Genomic DNA, 25,475 nt, shown 5'->3' with positions numbered 1-25,475 from the left:
GTTTATATAACCCGGTAGGATCTACACAGTTGATCAAAACCTGATAGGATTCATACAGTTGATCAAAACCTGATAGGATTTTGGGTATGTGCTTCCAGAATGTTGCAACTATGGCATCAGTGAAGCCAGCTTGCCTTCAGTCATCTTTCTACATAACAGTACTGTATGGCTGCACCAGAGTTTACGTCATCAGTCTACATTACAGTACTGTATGGCTGCACCAGAGTTACAGTCATCTGTCTCTACATAACGTACTGTGTTGGCTGCACCAGAGTTACAGTCATCCGTCTACATAACAGTACTGTATGGCTGCACCGAGTTAAGTCATCAGGTCTACATAACAGTACTGTGTGGCGCATGCACCAGAGTTACAGTCATCTGTCTACATAACAGTACTGTATGCCAGACACCGAGAGTTACAGTCATCTGTCTACATAACAGTACTGTATGGCTGCACCAGAGTTACAGTCATCTGTCTATAGGTGTCAGTATGGCTTCATCTGGGTCTACTCTAGTTGCAGACATGGAATGAGAGCAGATAAGTGTTGTCCTCAGATGCCTTTTAGTTATCACCCCCCCAATACGCCTCCCCACACACACTACACCTCTACACTGTCTGTCACTATGCTTTTAACCTCTACACCGTCTGTCTCTGCTGCTGCTAACCTCTACACTGTCTGTCACTGACCTGCTAACCTCTACACTGTCTGTCACTGACCTGCTAACCTCTACACTGTCTGTCACTGACCTGCTAACTCTACACTGTCTGTCACTGACCTGCTAACCTCTACACTGTCTGTCACTGACCTGCTAACCTCTACACTGTCTGTCACTGACCTGCTAACCTCTACACACTGTCTGTCACTGTGCTGCTAACCTCTACACTGTCTGTCACTGGCCATGGCTAACCTCTACACTGTCTGTCACTGGCCCCTGCTAACCTCCTACACTGTCTGTCACTGACCTGCTAACCTCTACACTGTCTGTCACTGACCTGCTAACCTCTACACTGTCTGTCACTGACCTGCTAACCTCTACACTGTCTGTCACTGACCTGCTAACCTCTACACTGTCTGTCACTGTGCTGCTAACCTCTACACTGTCTCGTCACTGGCCTGCTAACCTCACACTGTCTGTCACTGGCCTGCTAACCTCTACACTGTCTGTCACTGACCTGCTAACCTCTACACTGTCTGTCACTGACCTGCTAACCTCTACACTGTCTGTCACTGACCTGCTAACTCTGCGCTGTCTGTCACTGTGCTGCTAACCTCTACACTGTCTGTCACTGTGCTGCTAACCTCTACACTGTCTGTCAGACTTGTGGTGGTGCTGTAGGATGGATTCTCAGTTAAAAACCACTGCTCTGAGAACTGTACCTATGCCTTAGAGCTCTCTCTGTCTCTGTCTCTGTGTGTGCCTCTGATTGTATATGACTGACATTTCTCCCCTCCGTCTTCAGGTGGCGTGAAGGCAGGTGTTGAGGACTGTCTTTCTCTCTCTGCATCATTCTGTTGTTCTGAGTCATGGCGTCCTCTCTCTGCTCAGCAGGCAGCTGGTCCTCTCCCTCCAGCAGAACCTCAGGTTCACTGCACCAGGTACACACCGCTCACACACACAGAGCTAGTAGGAACAGTCGTGTGTAGAGGTTATGTCTGTTAGAGGTAATATCTATATGCAATCAGCTAATGCTCTATACCAGTTATATCCCGTTTGGTGTACACACACACACACACACACACACACACACACACACACACACACACACACACACACACACACACACTGAGAGAAACGTCACACAACTACATTCTCTTAATGAGTCAGCTTCCTCAATCATAAAACAGAGGTCAGCTACATGGTTAAGACAGACGAATGATATCACCCTACATACCCTGTGGCCAGACAGCCTAATGATTTCACCCTACATACCCTGTGGCCAGACAGCCTAATGATTTCCCCCTACATAGGCTGTCTGCCACAGGGTAATGACATCACCCTACATACCCTGTGGCCAGACAGCCTAATGATATCACTCTACATACCCTGTGGCCAGACAGCCTAATGATATCACTCTACATACCCTGTGGCCAGACAGCCTAATGATATCACCCTACATACCCTGTGGCCAGACAGTCTAATGATATCACCCCACATACCCTGTGGCCAGACAGCCTAATGATATAACCCTACATACCCTGTGGCCAGACAGCCTAATGATTTAACCCTACATACCCTGTGGCCAGACAGCCTAATGATATAACCCTACATACCCTGTGGCCAGACAGCCTAATGATATCACCCTACATACCCTGTGGCCAGACAGACTAATGATATCACCCTACATACCCTGTGGCCAGACAGACTAATGATTTAACCCTACAGACCCTGTAGCCAGACAGACTAATGATTTAACCCTACATACCCTGTGGCCAGACAGACTAATGATATCACCCTACATACCCTGTGGCCAGACAGACTAATGATATCACCCTACATACCCTGTAGCCAGACAGCCTAATGACATCACCCAACATACCCTGTGGCCAGACAGACTAATGATATCACTCTACATACCCTGTGGCCAGACAGACTAATGATATCACCCTACAAACCCTGTGGCCAGACAGATGAATGATATCACCCTACATACCCTGTGGCCAGACAGATGAATGATATCACCCTACATACCCTGTGGCCAGACAGACTAATGATATCACCCTGTGGCCAGACAGACTAATGATATCACCCTGCTGCCAGACAGACTAATGGTATAACCCTGCATTCCCTGTAGCCAGACAGACTAATGATATAACCCTACATGCCCTGTGGCCAGACAGACTAATGATTTAACCCTACAGACCCTGTAGCCAGACAGACTAATGATTTAACCCTACATACCCTGTGGCCAGACAGACTAATGATTTAACCCCTACAGACCCTGTGGCCAGACAGACTAATGATTTAACCCTACATACCCTGTGGCCAGACAGACTAATGATTTAACCCTACAGACCCTGTGGCCAGACAGACTAATGATTTAACCCTACAGACCCTGTGGCCAGACAGACCAATGATTTAACCCTACAGACCCTGTGGCCAGACAGACTAATGATTTAACCCTACATACCCTGTGGCCAGACAGACTAATGATTTAACCCTACATACCCTGTGGCCAGACAGACTAATGATTTAACCCTACATACCCTGTAGCCAGACAGACTAACGATATCACCCTACAGACCCTGTGGCCAGACAGACTAATGATTTAACCCTACATACCCTGTGGCCAGACAGACTAATGATTTAACCCTACATACCCTGTGGCCAGACAGACTAATGATTTAACCCTACAGACCCTGTGGCCAGACAGACTAATGATTTAACCCTACAGACCCTGTGGCCAGACAGACTAATGATTTAACCCTACAGACCCTGTAGCCAGACAGACTAATGATTTAACCCTACATACCCTGTGGCCAGACAGACTAATGATTTAACCCTACATACCCTGTGGCCAGACAGACTAATGATTTAACCCTACATACCCTGTAGCCAGACAGACTAATGATTTAACCCTACAGACCCTGTAGCCAGACAGACTAATGATTTAACCCTACATACCCTGTGGCCAGACAGACTAATGATTTAACCCTACATACCCTGTGGCCAGACAGACTAATGATATCACCCTACAGACCCTGTGGCCAGACAGACTAATGATTTAACCCTACAGACCCTGTGGCCAGACAGACTAATGATTTAACCCTACAGACCCTGTGGCCAGACAGATGAATGATATCACCCTACATACCCTGTGGCCAGACAGACTAATGATATCACCCTGTGGCCAGACAGACTAATGATATCACCCTGCTGCCAGACAGACTAATGGTATAACCCTGCATTCCCCTGTAGCCAGACAGACTAATGATATAACCCTACATGCCCTGTGGCCAGACAGACTAATGATTTAACCCTACAGACCCTGTAGCCAGACAGACTAATGATTTAACCCTACATACCCTGTGGCCAGACAGACTAATGATTTAACCCTACAGACCCTGTGGCCAGACAGACTAATGATTTAACCCTACATACCCTGTGGCCAGACAGACTAATGATTTAACCCTACAGACCCTGTGGCCAGACAGACTAATGATTTAACCCTACAGACCCTGTGGCCAGACAGACCAATGATTTAACCCTACAGACCCTGTGGCCAGACAGACTAATGATTTAACCCTACATACCCTGTGGCCAGACAGACTAATGATTTAACCCTACATACCCTGTGGCCAGACAGACTAATGATTTAACCCTACATACCCTGTAGCCAGACAGACTAATGATATCACCCTACAGACCCTGTGGCCAGACAGACTAATGATTTAACCCTACATACCCTGTGGCCAGACAGACTAATGATTTAACCCTACATACCCTGTGGCCAGACAGACTAATGATTTAACCCTACAGACCCTGTGGCCAGACAGACTAATGATTTAACCCTACAGACCCTGTGGCCAGACAGACTAATGATTTAACCCTACAGACCCTGTAGCCAGACAGACTAATGATTTAACCCTACATACCCTGTGGCCAGACAGACTAATGATTTAACCCTACATACCCTGTGGCCAGACAGACTAATGATTTAACCCTACATACCCTGTAGCCAGACAGACTAATGATTTAACCCTACAGACCCTGTAGCCAGACAGACTAATGATTTAACCCTACATACCCTGTGGCCAGACAGACTAATGATTTAACCCTACATACCCTGTGGCCAGACAGACTAATGATATCACCCTACAGACCCTGTGGCCAGACAGACAGGAACTAAGGCTGATACAGCATCACATAATGAATGGAGGGTTTGTCCTTGTCTAAGGTTAAGTTGAAGGATCTTCTGCAGGACAAGTCAGCAACACAGCATTGCCTTAACATTCTCTCTCTCTGTGTGTGTGTGTGTGTGTGTGTGTGTGTGTGTGTGTGTGTGTGTGTGTGTGTGTGTGTGTGTGTGTGTGTGTGTGTGGACAGGCTGCAGGTATGTCAGTAAGGCAGCAGCTAAGACTCAGATGGAGTTTGAATACGATGGGCCTTCCATGAAGACCGAGGTCCCAGGACCCCCGTTCCAAGGTACTGAACCACACAGTGGGTTAAATGCCGGGCCTGATTCTCTGTATGTCACTAACAGCACAATGAACCAGTAGGAATAATTGCTATCTGTTAAAAAGGCTTGTTCTGTTTGACATTGTTGATGTTTCATATGACACCGAGTTTGACAATAGCCAGTGAAAAATCAGAGCGCCATATTCAAAACCACAAATCTAATAATTTCAATTTCTCAAACATACAACTATTTTATACCATTTTATAGATACACTTCTCCTGAATCGAACCACGTTGTCCGATTTCAAAAAGGCTTTACAGCGAAAGCAAAACATTAGATTATGTTAGGAGAGTACATAGACAAAAATAACCACACAGCCATTTTCCAAGCAACTAGATGCATCACAAATACCCAAAACACAGCTAAATGAAGCATTAACCTTTGACGATCTTCATCAGATGACACTCCTAGGACATCATGTTACACAATACATGCATTTTTTGTTCGATAAAGTTCATATTTATATCCAAAAACAGCATTTTACATTGGCGCGTGACATTCAGAAAATATTTAGCCTCCAATACTCCGGTGAATCAGCACAACAATTTACAAAAATATTCATCATAAACGTTGATAAAATATTAAACTGTTATTCAAAGAATTATAGATGAACATCTCCTTTATGCAGCCGCTGTGACAGATTTTAAAAAAGCTTCACAAGGAAAGCACACCTTGCAATAATCTGAGTACGGCGCTCAGAAAAATACATCAGGCAATACAGATACCCGCCATTTTGGAGTCATCTAAAATCATAAATAGCATTAGAAATATTCACTTACCTTTGATGATCTTCATCAGAAGGCACTTCCAGGAATCCCAGGTCCACAATAAATGTTGTTTTGTTCGATAAAGTCCATAATTTATGTCCAAATAGCTCCTTGTTGTTAGCGCGTTCAGTTAGCTACTCCAAATGTAGGAAGCGTGCGGAAAATGTCACGACGAAAAGTAAAAAAAGTTATATTTACGTTCGTTCAAACATGTCAAACGTTGTAAAGCATCAATCTTTAGGGCCTTTTTAACGTCAAACTTCAATAATATTCCAACCGGACGATTCCATTGTCTTGAAAAACGTTTTGGAACACAGCTAACTCCTCACGTGAATGCGCGCCAATGAACTGATGTCCTTCCCTGAGTCAACAACTTCCCCACCTTCTTGTTCGCTCTCTGTTCTCTGCAAAAGGCTGAAACAAGGTTCTAAAGACTGTTGACATCTATTGGAAGCCTTAGGAAGTGCAAAATGAATCCTTAGTCACTGTGTGTTAGATAGGCAATGACTTGGAAAGATTCCACCCATCAGATTTCCACTTCCTGGTAGGATTTTTCTCAGGTTTTTGCCTGCTATATGAGTTCTGTTATACTCACAGACATCATTCAAACAGTTTTAGAAACGTCAGAGTGTTTTCTATCCAAATCTACTAATAATATGCATATCCTAGCTTCTGAGTTTGAGTAGGAGGCAGTTTAATATGGGCACGTATTTCATCCGAAAGTAACAATACTGCCCCCTATGCGATTGGTGTCGTAAGAGGTTAATGGTGACCTCTGTGTGACCCTGTGATGGGAACAGTGGACTGTACACACCCATCCTGAACACTCTGTTGCACACAGGCTTCGTCCCAAGCAGAACCCTATGGAGGGAATAGGCTGCCATTAGACCAGGGCCCATAGGGAGGTGCACTATGGAGGGAATAGGCTGCCATTTTGAGATACATTAACAAACTGTTGAGGAACCACCTTGACATGACATCTCTCTCTTCCTCTCCTCCCCTCCCTCTTCCCTCCTCCTCTCTCCTCCCCCTCCCTCCTTCTCCTCCCCCACCAGGAGCTGACCAAACAGTTGGGAGAGATGCAGGTACGCCAAGAGAGTGTGTGTGTGTGTGAGGCTGTTTTGATGATGGAATAAAACAATGCATTATTGGGTCACACACTTGCATGCGTGCACACATAACGCAGACACACACACACACACACACACACACACACACACACACACACACAGACACACACAGACACACAACGGAGACAGACACACAGTCTCTCTCTGTGTCTAGACTGAGTTAACTGAATGACTACCTTATCTCTTTCTCTCTCTCTCTCTCTCTCTCTCCCTTTCTCTGTACCTTTCTCTGTCCCTCTCTCTCTGTCCCTCTCTCTCTGTCCCTCTCTCTCTGTCCCTCTCTCTCTGTCCCTCTCTCTCTGTCCATCTCTCTCTGTCCATCTCTCTCTGTCCATCTCTCTCTGTCCCTCTCTCTCTGTCCCTCTCTCTCTGTCCCTCTCTCTCTGTCCCTCTCTCTCTGTCCCTCTCTCTCTGTCCCTCTCTCTCTGTCCATCTCACTCTCTCCCTCCCCCCAGAACGTGGGAGCAATCAATTTCTTCTGTAACTATGAGGAGAGCAGAGGAAACTACCTGGTGGACGTGGACGGAAACCGCATGCTGGACGTCTACACACAGATCTCCTCCATCCCTATTGGTCAGTACACACATCTCCTCCATCACTATTGGTTAGTACACACATCTCCTCCATCCCTATTGGTTAGTACACACATCTTCTCCATCACTATTGGTCAGTACACACATCTCCTCCATCCTTATTGGTCAGTACACACATCTTCTCCATCCTTATTGGTCAGTACACACATCTCCTCCATCCTTATTGGTCAGTACACACATCTCCTCCATCCTTACTGGTCAGTACACACATCTTCTCCATCCTTATTGGTCAGTACACACATCTCCTCCATCCTTACTGGTCAGTATACACATCTCCATCCTTATTGCTCAATAAAAGCATTTCGCTACACTACAAGCATTTCGCTACACTCGCAATAACATCTGCTAACCATGTGTATGTTACCAATAAAATGTTGTTTGATTTACACAGATCTCCTCCATCCTTATTGGTTAGTACCCAGATCTCCTCTATTCCTATTGGTTAGTGCACAGATCTCCTCTCTTCCTATTGGTTAGCCCACACATCTCCTCTATTCCTATTGGTTAGCACACACATCTCCTCTATTCCTATTGGTTAGCACACAAGCCTACTCCATCCTTATCGGTTGGTGTCTAGAAGATCTAGCTAGTCATGTGTTCTATAGTTTGACAGAGTAGCGTGCTGGAGGTAAGCAACTTATCTGTAGCGTAGCATTTTCCCATTTTAACACCACAGCACTTCTGCTTGGCAGGTGTTGAACTTGCGACCCTAGACTCTCAAGGTTAGCGGTTCACTGTAGCTGGGTAGAGCAGGGCGCCTGCAACACCGGGATAGTGGGGTTGATTCCCAGGACTACTCATGCCTAAAATGTATGCATGACTGTAAGTCTCTTTGGAGAAAAGAGTCTGTATTATTATTATATATTATATTAGTGTAGGTTATTTTTATTATATGATATTATTGTTATATTACTTTATTATAGGATCTTATTATTATGTTATATTACTATATTATTATTGTTATTACATGATATTATTATATTATTTTATATTACTATATTATATTATATTACTATATTATTATGTTATATTACTATATTATGATATTGTTATATTACTGTGTTATATTACTATATTATAGAATGCTGCAAACCAAAAGCTACATACCTGAGAAGACCTTGTGTTTTTTAGCCTGACATTGCAACACAGAAAGCAGCTGGAGGCGAGAGACTTAGATTACAGTGGTTTAGGTCTAGGCCACATACAGCAGTTAATGATGACCTTGTCCTTGTGTTTTAGTTATGATGAGGTCTAGGCCACATGCAGCAGTTAATGATGACCTTGTCCTTGTGTTTTAGTTATGATGAGGTCTAGGCCACATACAGCAGTTAATGATGACCTTGTCCTTGTGTTTTAGTTATGATGAGGTCTAGGCCACATGAAGCAGTTAATGATGACCTTGTCCTTGTGTTTTAGTTATGATGAGGTCTAGGCCACATACAGCAGTTAATGATGACCTTGTCCTTGTGTTTTAGTTATGATGAGGTCTAGGCCACATACAGCAGTTAATGATGACCTTGTCCTTGTGTTTTAGTTATGATGAGGTCTAGGCCACATACAGCAGTTAATGATGACCTTGTCCTTGTGTTTTAGTTATGATGAGGTCTAGGCCACATACAGCAGTTAATGATGACCTTGTCCTTGTGTTTTAGTTATGATGAGGTCTAGGACCTATAGCGCAGTTAATGATTACCTTGTCCTCATGTGTTTAGTTATGATGAGGTCTAGGACCTATAGGGCAGTTATTGATGACCTTGTCCTCATGTGTTTAGTTATGATGAGGTCTAGGACCTATAGCGCAGTTAATGATGACCTTGTCCTCATGTGTTTTAGTTATGATGAGGTCTAGGACCTATAGCGCAGTTAATGATGACCTTGTCCTCATGTGTTTAGTTATGATGAGGTCTAGGACCTATAGGGCAGTTAATGATGACCTTGTCCTCATGTGTTTAGTTATGATGAGGTCTAGGACCTATAGGGCAGTTATTGATGACCTTGTCCTCATGTGTTTAGTTATGATGAGGTCTAGGACAGGTAAGGCAGTTAATGATGACCTTGTCTTTACTTCCTCTCAGCTATGTAGAGTTAAAGTATTGATTGGGGATCATTTGTGGAGGAATGTAACAGTTTTTCAGGGTGATTTGTGATGTTTTATTTGTGCTTCCCATGACTGTGTTTTAGTATTTAAAGGTTCTATATGTTTGGGTATATTGACTGTATGTTGTGTATTCAGGGCACATGTGTAAAAAAAAAACAAGGTCTCAATATGTTTTCCCTGTTAAAATAAAGGTTACAAAAATGGTGTGTGTGTGTATATGTGTATATCCAGTGCATTCTGAAAGTATTCAGACCCCTTCACTTTTTCCACATTTTGCTACATTACAGCCTTATTCTAAAATTGATTAAATAAATAAAAATCCTCAGCAATCTACACACACCATAATCACAAAGTGATTTGTTGGCAAATTTATAAAAATTGAAAAACAGAAATACCTTATTTACATAAGTATTCAGACCCTTTGCTATGAGACTGTAAATTGAGCTCAGGTGCATCCTGTTTCCATTGATCATCCTTGAGATGTTTCTACAACTTGATTGGACTCCACCTGTGGTACATTCAATTGATTGGATATGATTTGGAAAGGAACACACCTGTCTATATAAGGTCCTACAGTTTACAGTGCATGTCAGAGCAAAAACCAAGACATGAGGTTGAAGGAATTGTCCGTACAGCTCAGAGACAAGATTGTGTGGAGGCCCAGATCTGGGGAAGGGTACCAAAACATTTATGCAGCATTGAAGGTCCCCAAGAACACAATGGCCTCGATCATTCTTACATGGAAGAAGTTTGGAACCACCAAGCTGGCTGCCTGGGCCAAACTGAGCAATCAGGGTTCTTGGTCAGGAGGTGACCAAGAACCCGATGGTCATTCTGACAGAGCTCTCTAGAGTTCCTCTGTGGAGATGGGAGAACCATCTCTGCAGCACTCCACTAATCAGGCCTTTATGGTGGAGTGGCCAGACAGAAGCCACTCGTCAGTAAAAGGCATATGACAGCCCGCTTGGAGTTGACAAAAGGCACCTAAAGACTCTCAGACCATGAGAAACAAGATTCTCTGGTCTGATGAAACCAAGATTGAACTTAGCCTGAATGCCAAGCATCACGTCTGGAGGAAACCTGGCACCATCCCTACTGTGAAGCATGGTGGTGGCAGCATCATGCTGTGGGGATGTTTTTCAGCTGCAGGGACTGGTAGACTAGTCAGGATCGAGGCAATGCTGAACAGAGCAAAAATACAGAGAGTTCGTTGATGAAAACCTGCTCCAGAGCGCTCAGACTGGGGTGAAGGTTCACCTTCCAACAGGACAACGACCCTAAGCACCCAGCCAAGACAATGAAGGAGTGGCTTTAGAATAAGTCTCTTTATATCCTTGAGTGGCCCATCCAGAGCCCGGACCTGAACCTGATCGAACATCTCTGGAGAGACCTGAAAATAGCTGTGTAGCGACGCTCCCCATCCAACCTGACAGAGCTTGAGAGGCTCTGCAGAGAAGAATGGGAGAAACGCCCCAAAAACAGGTGTGCCAAGCTTGTAGCGTCATACCAAAGAAGACTCTAGGCTGTAATCGCTGCCAAAGGTGCTTCAACCAAGTACTGAGTAAAGGGTCTGAAAACTTATGTAAATGTGATATTTAAGTTTTTTACTTGTAATAAATTAGCAAAAAAAGTGAACCTGTTTTTGCTTTGTCGTTGTGGGGTATTGTGCGTAGATAAATGAGGGGGAAAAAACAATTTAACCAGTTTTGGAATTAGGCTGTAATGTAACAAATTGTGGAAAGGTCAAGGGGTCTGAATACTTCCGAAGTTACTGTATATACTGCTCCTACTCATTAGCCATTAGCCATGAAGCATCGTATTTCAGGCTGGGTCGTGACCTGACAGAGTAGCTAACACTTTCTGTTCTCTCAATGATAAAGCTTCTAAATACTGGACGCTGCTCTGCACTTCAATGGATTGATAGTGTTTGTGTCCTAAATGGCTCCCTTTTCCCTTTGTGCACTACTTTTGACCAGAGCACTATGTAGGGAATAGGGAGCCATTTAGGGCGTGTGGAGTGTTTCTAGGACTCTGGACATCTCTGGACTCTGGACTGAGAGAGAAGCCATCTGTTCAGGGACTGATTTATTCATGTCCTATCTGGTTTATGAGGATAAGTGTGTGTGCGTAGCGGCATATTAGACTTTTTCCTGATGGATTTCCATGTAGTCATTAATGATGTAAATGTGTATCTACAGTATGTCTCCTATTAACTTAGAACATTCTACAGTGATGTTATGAAACCTAATGGAACTGTCAGGAAGTGGAGGAAGGACACAATGTAGCTATTCTAGTTGAGAATCTCTCTGACTAGGACTATAATAGAACAGGAGAGGTACATTCTACCCAGAGAGAAGGTGGATTAACATTTAAAGGAGATAGATAGTTAACATATAACAAACGGCAACATTGGCACAATCCAGATATCAATAGATGCTGTAGGAGTTAGCAGGTTAAGGACCAGATTACATGCAGTAGGAGTTAGCAGGTTAAGGACCAGATTATATGCAGTAGGAGTTAGCAGGTTGAGGACCAGATTACATGCAGTAGGAGTTAGCAGGTTGAGGACCAGATTACATGCTGTAGGAGTTAGCAGGTTGAGGACCAGATTACATGCTGGATGAGTTAGCAGGTTAAGGACCAGATTATATGCAGTAGGAGTTAGCAGGTTAAGGACCAGATTATATGCAGTAGGAGTTAGCAGGTTGAGGACCAGATTACATGCTGTAGGAGTTAGCAGGTTGAGGACCAGATTACATGCAGTAGGAGTTAGCAGGTTGAGGACCAGATTACATGCTGTAGGAGTTAGCAGGTTAAGGACCAGATTACATGCTGTAGGAGTTAGCAGGTTAAGGACCAGATTATATGCAGTAGGAGTTAGCAGGTTGAGGACCAGATTACATGCAGTAGGAGTTAGCAGGTTGAGGACCAGATTACATGCAGTAGGAGTTAGCAGGTTAAAGCCAGATTACATGCTGTAGGAGTTAGCAGGTTGAGGACCAGATTACATGCAGTAGGAGTTAGCAGGTTAAGGCCAGATTACATGCAGTAGGAGTTAGCAGGTTAAGGACCAGATTACATGCAGTAGGAGTTAGCAGGTTAAGGCCAGATTACATGCAGTAGGAGTTAGCAGGTTAAGGACCAGATTATATGCAGTAGGAGTTAGCAGGTTAAGGACCAGATTACATGCAGTAGGAGTTAGCAGGTTAAAGCCAGTGATGTAGTAAACATATAGTTGGTCAACTCTGATCGCCATTCATGGTAAATCAAGTAACGCCCTGTATAATTTCAATGCATTTTTCTGCTGTAGGTGAGTAACTGCTTGCTCCAAATTAAATATTTATGAAAAACGTTTACCCTCCACTACCCCACTGGTTATGGTTAGTGATAAAGTGTTGTGGTCCAGTCAGACAGGACAGTGATCTACAGTAGGGTTAGTGATAAAGTGTTGTGGTCCAGTCAGACAGGACAGTGATCTACAGTAGGGTTAGTGATAAAGTTTTGTGGTCCAGTCAGACAGGACGGGGATCTACAGTAGGGTTAGTGATAAAGTGTTGTGGTCCAGTCAGACAGGACAGTGATCTACAGTAGGGTTAGTGATAAGGTGTTGTGGTCCAGTCAGACAGGACAGGGATCTACAGTAGGGTTAGTGATAAAGTGTTTGTGTCCAGTCAGACAGGACAGTGATCTACAGTAGGGTTAGTGATAAAGTTTTGTGGTCCAGTCAGACAGGACAGTGATCTACAGTAGGGTTAGTGATAAGGTGTTGTGGTCTGGTCAGACAGGACAGTGATCTACAGTAGGGTTAGTGATAAAGTGTTGTGGTCCAGTCAGACAGGACAGGGATCTACAGTAGGGTTAGTGATAAAGTGTTGTGGTCCAGTCAGACAGGACAGTGATCTACAGTAGGGTTAGTGATAAGGTGTTGTGGTCCAGTCAGACAGGACAGGGATCTACAGTAGGGTTAGTGATACAGTGTTGTGGTCCAGTCAGACAGGACAGGGATCTACAGTAGGGTTAGTGATAAAGTGTTGTGGTCAGACAGGACAGTGATCTACAGTAGGGTTAGTGATAAAGTGTTGTGGTCAGACAGGACAGTGATCTACAGTAGGGTTAGTGATAAAGTGTTGTGGTCCAGTCAGACAGGACAGTGATCTACAGTAGGGTTAGTGATAAAGTGTTGTGGTCCAGTCAGACAGGACAGGGATCTACAGTAGGGTTAGTGATAAAGTGTTGTGGTCCAGTCAGACAGGACGGGGATCTACAGTAGGGTTAGTGATAAAGTGTTGTGGTCCAGTCAGACAGGACAGTGATCTACAGTAGGGTTAGTGATAAAGTGTTGTGGTCCAGTCAGACAGGACAGGGATCTACAGTAGGGTTAGTGATAAAGTGTTGTGGTCCAGTCAGACAGGACAGTGATCTACAGTAGGGTTAGTGATAAAGTGTTGTGGTCCAGTCAGACAGGACAGGGATCTACAGTAGGGTTAGTGATAAAGTGTTGTGGTCCAGTCAGACAGGACAGTGATCTACAGTAGGGTTAGTGATAAAGTTTTGTGGTCCAGTCAGACAGGACAGGGATCTACAGTAGGGTTAGTGATAAAGTGTTGTGGTCCAGTCAGACAGGACAGTGATCTACAGTAGGGTTAATGATGAAGTTTTGTGGTCCAGTCAGACAGGACAGGGATCTACAGTAGGGTTAGTGATAAAGTGTTGTGGTCCAGTCAGACAGGACAGTGATCTACAGTAGGGTTAGTGATAAAGTGTTGTGGTCCAGTCAGACAGGACAGGGATCTACAGTAGGGTTAGTGATAAAGTGTCGTGGTCCAGTCAGACAGGACAGGGATCTACAGTAGGGTTAGTGGTAAAGTGATGGCGTTCTCTCTCTCTCTCTCTCAGGGACTAATGCTGCCATAGTAACACATAGCCCTGGTTGCTAAGGTTACCAGAAGCATGTCCTGATGTAAACTCGCTGTGACAACTCAGCGACAGCTTAATAAGAGGGGAGATGGTGCGTTTAACACACACGCACGCACACACACATACACACAGAAGATAGACCCACACACACGCCACAGAGGCCAGGCTTACCAGGACAGGACATTGTGGTGGGGTTTGACAGTATTTATTATTAATATTATCCAATCAGTTTCTGTCTAACAGACTGCATGGAGACAGGTCAATGACTCACCCTGTCACAGGCCACTCACACACAGGTCCCTGCCCTGGACCAATGCAATTACATAACCATTTCAAATAAATCCTCTCATTCACTGTCTGAGTTTCCTCTCAAATAATCACAAGACCTGTTATAACCCCACCCCTCTGTCTCTCTCTCTCTCTCTGTCTCTCTCAATTTGTCTCTCTCTGTGTCTCTCTCTCCCTCTCAATTTCTCTGTGTCTCTCTCAATTTCTCTGTCTCTCTCTCAATTTCTCTGTCTTTCTCTCTTCCTCTCTCTCTTTCTCTCTGTCTCTCTCTGAGGCATAACAGTGGTCTGGAATACTGAGATAAAGCCATGAAGCAGAGATCACACACACTGTATTGTTCCAAACACACACAGCCCTTGGCTATACACCCGGTGCACTTTCCGTCAAAGTACACACACACACACACAACACACACACACACACACACACAATCACAACCTTCAATGAGCAACCATGGTATTACCTGCCTTGCTGCCTCGCTCTAAACTAAGCTTGAAATCCTCATGCTAGTATCTGGGTATGAAGCCAGGCTGCATGTCATGTCTAGTTTTTCTGGCTAACACAGCTGTCATGGAGAACCACATGTTTTTCACCCAGATTATACATTCTTTGTGTTAACTGACCTGGGTTCAAATACTATTTTATATAGATTTTCTTCGTTTGATTGCGGTGGCCTGGCTTTAATGGACCAATAGAGTGGCTCAAAAATACAAAAAACCCTGCCCATCTGGCGCTCCAGGCAGGCTAAAGCAAATTCTAAATGTATTCGGAAAATATCAAATAGTATTTGAACCCAGGTGTGTTGGGAAGTGGTAGGTTAGGATGATGGGGCTCTATAACTTCAGGGCCCGTATCCACAAAGTGTCTCAGAGTAAGACTGCTGATCCAGGATCATTAAGAATATATCAACCAGGGCTCTCCAACCCTGTTTCAGGAGGGTATCTGTTCCTGGAGAGGTTTCAGGAGGGTATCTGTTCCTGGAGAGGTTTCAGGAGGGTATCTGTTCCTGGAGAGGTTTCAGGAGGGTATCTGTTCCTGGAGAGGTTTCAGGAGGGTATCTGTTCCTGGAGAGGTTTCAGGAGGGTATCTGTTCCTGGAGAGGTTTCAGGAGGGTATCTGTTCCTGGAGAGGTTTCAGGAGGGCATCTGTTCCTGGAGAGGTTTCAGGAGGGTATCTGTTACCTGGAGAGGTTTCAGGAGGGTATCTGTTCCTGGAGAGGTTTCAGGAGGGTATCTGTTACCTGGAGAGGTTTCAGGAGGGTATCTGTTACCTGGAGAGGTTTCAGGAGGGTATCTGTTCCTGGAGAGGTTTCAGGAGGGTATCTGTTCCTGGAGAGGTTTCAGGAGGGTATCTGTTCCTGGAGAGGTTTCAGGAGGGTATCTGTTCCTGGAGAGGTTTCAGGAGGGTATCTGTTCCTGGAGAGGTTTCAGGAGGGTATCTCTCCAGGAACAGAGTTGGAGAACCCTGAGATAGACAGATCCTAGATCAGCACTCCTACTTTGAGACTCTTTGTGGAACGGGCCCTGGTGTCTGAGGGGTTCCCTCTTCTCGTACTGGCCCCTAGTGGTGGAAACTGGAACTGCTATGCAGATCTTTATATAAGGCTGATAGTGCAGTCAAACACTGTTGTGTTTCATATGCTACATCAGTGGGAATCAGTCTTCTACACTACAATAGTTGGTTAGGTTATAGCTTGTATTTGACTCCATTGGGTTAAAATGGTTTAGTTATAATGAAGTGGTAACACGAATTGTAATTTTTCTCTTTCAGGATACAACCATCCCTCACTCATTAAAGTGATGTCCAACCCCAACAATATGGTAGGTAGGTAGGGAGAGAGGGAGAGGGAGGGAGGGAGAGAGTAAATGCATTATGTGGGTTGAATGCTGTAACACAGAATATATTTTTTGAAAAGTCCCATGATGCTAGTGACTGTTCATTACTGCTTATCACTTAACCATCACTTATTCACTTTACTTTAATAGAATATTTCAGTTGTTGTGTATATTACATTAGTTTAATTTGATGACTTTATTATCTCATTCCAAGTCATCATCTCATCTCTATAGAGCTGCTGTCTCTGCTGTCTGACAAAATCACTATTTTAGTGGTTCTTCATAGTAAATAAGGCTTTATGACTGCTGAATACCAACTATCAATCACTTAGATCATGTATTTTCAGGTAGAGATACCTTGGGAAGTAACTGCTCTCTATGAGCTCACAGAAAAAACCTAACGAAATGGAATCTCTCAGCACTAACTGTTATTGAAAACCAATCAGAAGACATTGGAGTTGAACATCTCTCCCCAGGTTTATCTGACAGTCCTGCTTAGTTCCCCATGTTTACCTCTTTCTCCCCTTCCTCTCAGAGTGCGTTTGTGAACAGGCCAGCTCTTGGGATCATGCCACCCGAGAACTTTCCGGAAAAGCTGGCGGAAAGCCTTCTCTCAGTGAGTGCCACACACACGTTGAATACACTGGATCCTTTACTGAAAGACCAGAAACTAACTAGTGATGGATTCTAGCTGGACCCCACCGCTGTAGACTGACTTCCTCCATTTAAAAAGACCAGAAACTAACTAGTGATGGATTCTAGCTGGACCCCACCACTGTAGACTGACTTCCTCCATTTAAAAAGACTAGAAACTAACTAGTGAAGGATTCTAGCTGGACCCCACTACTGTAGACTGGTTTCCTCCATTTAAAAAGACTAGAAACTAACTAGTGATGGATTCTAGCTGGACCCCACCGCTGTAGACTGGTTTCCTCCATTTAAAAAGACTAGAAACTAACTAGTGAAGGATTCTAGCTGGACCCCACCACTGTAGACTGGTTTCCTCCATTTAAAAAGACTAGAAACTAACTAGTGATGGATTCTAGCTGGACCCCACTGCTGTAGACTGGTTTCCTCCATTTAAAAAGACTAGAAACTAACTAGTGAAGGATTCTAGCTGGACCCCACCGCTGTAGACTGGTTTCCTCCATTTAAAAAGACTAGAAACCAACTAGTGATGGATTCTAGCTGGACCCCACCGCTGTAGACTGGTTTCCTCCATTTAAAAAGACTAGAAACTAACTAGTGATGGATTCTAGCTGGACCCCACCGCTGTAGACTGGTTTCCTCCATTTAAAAGACTAGAAACTAACTAGTGATGGATTCTAGCTGGACCCCACTACTGTAGACTGGTTTCCTCCATTTAAAAGACTAGAAACTAACTAGTGATGGATTCTAGCTGGACCCCACTACTGTAGACTGGTTTCCTCCATTTAAAAAGACTAGAAACTAACTAGTGATGGATTCTAGCTGGACCCCACCGCTGTAGACTGGTTTCCTCCATTTAAAAAGACTAGAAACTAACTAGTGATGGATTCTAGCTGGACCCCACTACTGTAGACTGACTTCCTCCATTTAAAAGACTAGAAACTAACTAGTGATGGATTCTAGCTGGACCCCACTACTGTAGACTGGTTTCCTCCATTTAAAAGACTAGAAACTAACTAGTGATGGATTCTAGCTGGACCCCACCGCTGTAGACTGGTTTCCTCCATTTAAAAAGACTAGAAACTAACTAGTGATGGATTCTAGCTGGACCCCACTACTGTAGACTGGTTTCCTCCATTTAAAAAGACTAGAAACTAACTAGTGATGGATTCTAGCTGGACCCCACTACTGTAGACTGGTTTCCTCCATCTTGTGGATAGTGCAATCCTTCTGACTGGACACCATCCAAAATGCTCCTTCTCTCTCCTCCCCACTTCTCCTTTCCTCCTCTGTCCAGGTTGCTCCTAGTGGTATGAGCCGTGTTCAGACCATGGCCTGTGGATCCTGCTCCAATGAGAATGCATACAAAGCCATGTTCATCTGGTACAGAGTGAGTACATACAAAGCCATGTTCATCTGGTACAGAGTGAGTACATACACTGAGTGTACAAAACATTAAGAACACCTGCTCTTTCAATCAAATATATTTCTAAAGCTCTTTTTTACATCAGCTGATGTCACAAAGTGTGACATAGACTGACCAGGTGTTATACATGACAAACATGACATAGACTGACCAGGTGTTATACATGGCAAAGACTGACCAGGTGTTATACATGACATACATGACAGACTGACCAGGTGTTATACATGACATACATGACAGACTGACCAGGTGTTATACATGACATAGATTGACCAGGTGTTATACATGACATAGATTGACCAGGTGTTATACATGACATAGATTGACCCGGTGTTATACATGACATACCTGACATAGACTGACCAGGTGGTATACATGACATAGACTGACCAGGTGTTATGCATGACATACCTGACATAGACTGACCAGGTGGTATACATGACATAGATTGACCAGGTGTTATACATGACACAGATTGACCAGGTGTTATATATGTCTGTCTGTCTGTCTGTCTGTCTGTCTGTCTGTCTGTCTGTCTGTCTGTCTGTCTGTCTGTCTGTCTGTCTGTCTGTCTGTCTGTCTGTCTGTCTGTCTGGTCTGTCTGTCTCAGAATAAGGAGAGAGCCACAACATCCCCTCTGATGAAGACACTTGAGCTCCTGTATGATCAACCAGGTGGGTGAAATCTGTTTTATTAGTCGTGTGTACGGGATACACATGGTACACATCGTCCAATGAAATGCTTACTGGCAGGTTCCTTCTGGACAATGCAACAACAATAAGAACTTTTAAAAGATATGAATAGGAACATAAAGTAAATGTCTCAGTAGAATAAACATTTTAATATCAGTATAATACAGGAAGGAACAATTTATAGTCCAGTATTTACACATGTATTGGGGAAGGAGGGGATGAGGGGCAGTGTATAAACTGAGCAGTATAATCTGGTGTGTGTAAGGTGCGGAGAATCAGAGCAGGCCATGACCGGTGTTCATCATCACGTTCCTCTTGACTATTCTTTAGTAGCCACATTAAAATCTCTCTCTCTCGCTCTCTCTCGCTCTCTCTCGCTCTCTCTCGCTCTCAGAACCCTGGCTGTCCAGACCTCAGCATCCTGTCGTTTATGGGTGGATTTCATGGCAGGACAATGGGTCAGTAAGGTTAAATATTATTACACATCTTATTGTTGAATGAAAGTAAAATAACAGACCTGCCTCATCAGGTGGCGGCATTGCAGTTACAAGAAATCTCCATCCACCATGAGACCCACAAAGACCCAAAAGACATGTCTTCTAGTCACCTTACACCTCCTAGGAGCTGTTTTATAGACCTAGACACTGAAACCCAAAATTACAGAGTTTGGTGCACATTCTGTCATGCTGGCGGGGCGACTTCAATGTCCACCATGAAGACTGGCTGGGTAGCCGAACAACTGTCATGCTGGTTGCTGAGCCCGACAGCTTGCAAGCTGCTTAGGCCTACAACAGATTGTGGTTATTCCAACCAGAGGAGATCAAATCCTGGACCACATCGTGACTGACCTTCCGACTGTGTCTACAACATTCGCCAACCTGGGCACCTCGGACCACAACCCTGTCCTAGTAAAGCTTGATCTGCCTGTATACAGAGACAATACTTACAAGAGGAAAGTGTGACAATACAACAAAGCCAGCTACTGGGGAATGCCAGGCTTTATCACATCCACTGACTGGCAGAAAGTCTTCTCTGAGGAAGATACGGAGAAGATGTATAACTAGATTACTGACATCACCCGTGATGCCATGGAGCAATTCATCCCTAGCAGAACTGTCACCAGAAAGCCCGGGGAAAAGTATGGTTTGATGAAAGACCAAGAGAGCAGCATGGATGAAGAAATGTCGCTTTTTTTCCCCAACAGCTAAAAAAGAAAATGCCGCCAACAAGCAGAAGTTTTCCCAGGCCAGACACATTCAACCAGACTGAGAAGCAAGCTAGAAGGAACCGTGATATCAAACTCACAAAGGAACTCACTGATAACACCCTAAGCAGCAAGAGATGGTGGAGGCTTGTCAACTCCCCGCTCTGGAAGAGCTGCTAACTCTGATATCCCTGTCATCATACACCACGACACGTAACACACATCACTGCATGGGACAGAGCAGAAGTGTTCTGTGAGGCTTTTGCACAGAAATGCCACCTACAAGATGCAAAAGACTCTTGCTCCATGTATGGAGTTTTCCTCTAGCTGCTCTACTCGAGACCCATTCAAACCCCAAGAAGGACATCAACAGGCTCCTGAAAAGCCTTAAGCCTGACAAAGACTGACAGCTCCACATAACCCAGATGTGAGCCAGTCGACTATGGATTAGAATCTCACTGCCCTTTGACTTCCTACTTTCTCTTCCCCCGTTGTCCTGTCTGTTCCCCTACTGTCCTATCTGTTCAATAAAAATACAATAGAATACAAAAGGAGTGGGACTTCCCTATCCTGATCCACCATTCTGAGGACTGCTCTATCCCTGATCCACCATTCTGAGGACTGCTCTATCCTGATCCACCATTCTGAGGACTTGCTCTATCCTGATCCACCATTCTGAGGACAGCTCTATCCTGATCCACCATTCTGAGAGAGCTCCTATCCTGATCCACCATTCTGAGGACTGCTCTATCCTGATCACCATTCTGAGGACTGCTCTATCCTGATCACCATTCTGAGGACTGCTCTATCCTGATCCACCATTCCTGAGGACAGCTCATCCTGATCACCATTCTGAGGACTGCTCTATCCTGATCCACCATTCTGAGGACTGCTCTTCCTGATCCACCATTCTGAGGACTGCTCTATCCTGATCCACCATTCTGAGGACTGCTCTATCCTGATCCACCATTCTGAGGACTGCTCTATCCTGATCCACCATCCTGAGGGGACTTCCTGGTCCACCATCCTGAGGACTTCCTGGTCCACCATCCTGAGGACTTCCCTATCCCATCCACCATCCTGAGGACTTCCCTATCCTATCCACCATCCTGAGGACTTCCCTATCCTATCCACCATCCTGAGGACTTCCCTATCCTATCCACCATCCTGAGGACTTCCCTATCCTATCCACCATCCTGAGACTTCCCTATCCTATCCACCATCCCGAGGACTTCCCTATCCTATCCACCATCCTGAGGGACTTCCTGATCCACCATCCTGAGGACTTCCCTATCCTATCCACCATCCTGAGGACTGCCCTATCCTGATGTTTTTTATATTTTTTTATTGAACCTTTATTTAACCAGGCAAGTCAGTTAAGATCCACCATCCTGCGCTCTTGTTTAGTTTTACGGTAGCGTAACAGAATGTAACCTCGCAGGATCGGGATGCTCGAACGAGGGTAGGACTCGCCCCACTCCTTAAAAACAACAACTCACCATGTCTGATCTGTTTTCAGGTTGCTTGGCAACGACGCACTCCAAGGCCATCCACGACGTCAAGCTGGATGTGCCGTCATTTGATTACCGATCGCTCCCTTCCCTAAACTGAAGTACCCTCTGGAGGAGTTCACACGGAGAACGCACAGGAAGAGGCCCCTGCCTGAGGAGGTGTGTGTGTGTGTGTGTGTGTGTGTGTGTGTGTGTGTGTGTGTGTGTGTGTGTGTGTGTGTGTGTGTGTGTGTGTGCTGTGTGTGTGTGTGTGTGTGTGTGTGTGTGTGTGTGTGTGTGTGTGTGTGTGTTTTTTTTAGGATTGAGTATTTTCCTGAGAGAATCTACCAATTTTCCCGGTATTCCCTTTCAAACTGGGAGTGCTATTTTAAAAGCATATAATACCAGCCCAAAATAAAACTGACATAATTATACCACTTTGTAAATGGAAAAATAGACACATAATTATGCCACTGTAAATGGAGAAATAGACATGATTATACCACTGTAAATGGAGAAATAGACACATAATTATACCACTGTAAATGGAGAAATAGACACATGATTATACCACTGTAAATGGAGAAAGACATCTATGATTATACCACTGTAAATGGAAAATACGACACTATGCCACTGTAAATGGAGAAATAGCACACTGATTATAACCACTGTAAATGGAGAAATAGACACATGATTATACCACTGTAAATGGAGAAAGACACATAATTATACCACTGTAAATGGAAAAATAGACACATAATTATACCACTGTAAATGGGAAAAAGACACATAATTATACCACTGTAAATGGAGAAAGACACACGATTATACCACTGTAAATGGAGAAATAGACACATTGATATCAATTGAATCAGTCTCAAAGTTCTATTGAAGTCACCACACTATTTGGTTGATAGTTTTAATGTAGGTCTATGAACCACTGACTGGTATAGTCCAGTTTTAATGTACAGTGAGGGAAAATAGTATTTGATCCCTGCTGATTTTGTACGTTTGCCCACTGACAAAGAAATTATCAGTCTATAATTTTAATGGTAGGTTTATTTGAACAGTGAGCGTGTCACGGTTGTTGTCGGTGAATGAGGACCAATACGCGAAAGCAGGTACGTGAATGCTCATTCTTGATTTTTAATTATCTTCAAAACGAACATACAAAATCAGGCAAAACACGAACGATCAACAAAAAACAGTCTGGTAAGGCACAAGGCGAAACACAGAACAATCACCCACAAATCACACATACAAACACACCTAATATATGGAACTCTCAATCAAAGGCAGATAGACAACACCTGCCTTCAACTGAGAGTCCCAACCCCAATCAACCAAACATAGAAACACACAAACTAGACTAACCATAGAATTAACTAAACATAAACCAAAACCCGGAATTACTAAATCAAACACCCTTTACACAAACACACCACCCCGAACCACATAAAACAAATACCCCTGCTCACGCCCTGACCAAACTACAAAACAATTAATCTTTATATACTGGCCAGGACGTGACAGTACCCTTAAAGGTGCTACCCCAGAAGCACCTTAACAAATAACCCCAAGCAACACCAACAAAAAGTCCCCTTTTCTCAAAAGGGAGGGAAGGGAGGGTGGCTGCCGTCAGACGACGGCACTGTGCTACACCCCCTCCCCAACCCACCTATTTCTGGAGGTGGCTCTGGTTCCGGCCGTTCCAGGCTGTCGGGCCACTCTGGCATCGCCAGGCAGTCCGGGCACCCGGGCAGTCTGGGCAGTCAGGGCAGTCTGGCCACTCCGGCGGTTCAGGGCAGTCTGCCGCTCCGGCAGTTCAGGGCAGTCTGGCCCACTCCGGCAGTTCAGGGCAGTCTGGCTTCACTCCGGCAGTTCAGGGCAGTCTGGCCACTCCGGCAGTTCAGGGCAGTCCTGGCCACTCCGGCAGTTCAGCGCAGTCTGGCCACTCCGGCAGTTCAGCGCAGTCTGGCCACTCCGGCAGTTCAGCGCAGTCTGGCCACTCCGGCAGTTCAGCGCAGTCTGGCCACTCCGGCAGTTCAGCGCAGTCTGGCCACTCCGGCAGTTCAGCGCAGTCTGACCACTCCGGCAGTTCAGCGTCAGTTCGACCACTCCGGCAGTTCAGCGCAGTTCTGACCACTCCGGCAGTTCAGCGCAGTCTGACCTCTCTGGCGACTTTTGACTGGCGGGCAGCTCTGACGACTGTTGACTGGCGGGCAGCTCTGACGATGACTGTTGACTGGCGGGCAGCTCTGACGATGACTGTTGACTGGCGGGCAGCTCTGACGATGACTGTTGACTGGCAGACAGCTCTGACGATGACTGTTGACTGGCGGGCAGCTCTGACGAGACTATTGACTGGCGGGCAGCTCAGCCAATGACTGTTGACTGGCGAGCGGCTCTGACGATGACTGTTGACTGCGGGCAGATCTGATGATGACTGTTGACTGGCGGGCAGCTCTGATGAAGACTGTTGACATGGCGGGCAGCTCTGATGATGACTGTTGACTGGCGGGCAGCTCTGATGAAGACTGTTGACTGGCGGGCAAGCTCTGATGAAGACTGTTGACTGGCGAGGCTGGGTTGACGACTTGCAGCCTGGTGCGTGGTGCTGGTACTGGGCTTACCAGATTATGTCACACCTCCAGGCTAGTTCGCGGGAGCGGAACAGGACGAGTCGGACTGGGTTGACGCACTTCCGGGTCCGCACGAGAGAGCAGGGGGAGCTGGAAACCCAGGGCTATGGAGGCGCACACCAGTTCTAGATCTTACCCTCCTGCACAGCTCCGCCTTGGGCTGGATGGAACTATTAGCCCTGTACGGGCGGGGGTACTCGTATACAGGGCAGACTTGTGCAGGGGCCTGGGATGTATTGGCCAGAGCGGGAGTGGGTAGCCTGGTCCACTCGGAGGCGTACCGGGGCGACCACGTGCGCTGCGCAGGCATCCTCCCTACCAGGCTGGATGCCCGCTCTAGCCACGGCACAGGTCAGGCTGGAATAACGCGCACCGACACTGTGCGTGCGTATGGGTGAGATAGTGCGCTCCTCGCGAAACATAGCGCTCTCCACCTTGCATTTCCTCGCCGCGGCAACCCACGAGTAGCTGGCTTCGGGCTCTTCTTCACGCCTAGCCAAACTACCCGTGTGCCCCCAAAAAATTTCTTGGGGTGCCCTCTCGGTAGCCTATCCTTTCAGCGC

General features: G+C 45.3%; 1 pseudogene; it reads left to right on the top strand.

The window, feature by feature from the left end:
- Positions 1-1,477: 1,477 nt before the first annotated feature.
- LOC123738322 (4-aminobutyrate aminotransferase, mitochondrial-like) lies at positions 1,478-22,447 on the top strand (annotated as a pseudogene).
- The last annotated feature ends 3,028 nt before the right edge of the window (positions 22,448-25,475 follow it).

The sequence above is a fragment of the Salmo salar genome, unplaced genomic scaffold (assembly GCF_905237065.1).
Source record: "Salmo salar unplaced genomic scaffold, Ssal_v3.1, whole genome shotgun sequence".
NCBI classification, from domain to species: Eukaryota; Metazoa; Chordata; class Actinopteri; order Salmoniformes; family Salmonidae; genus Salmo; species Salmo salar.
Note: the sequence above shows the minus strand (reverse complement) of the source record. Positions and strands in the feature narration are given on the sequence as shown.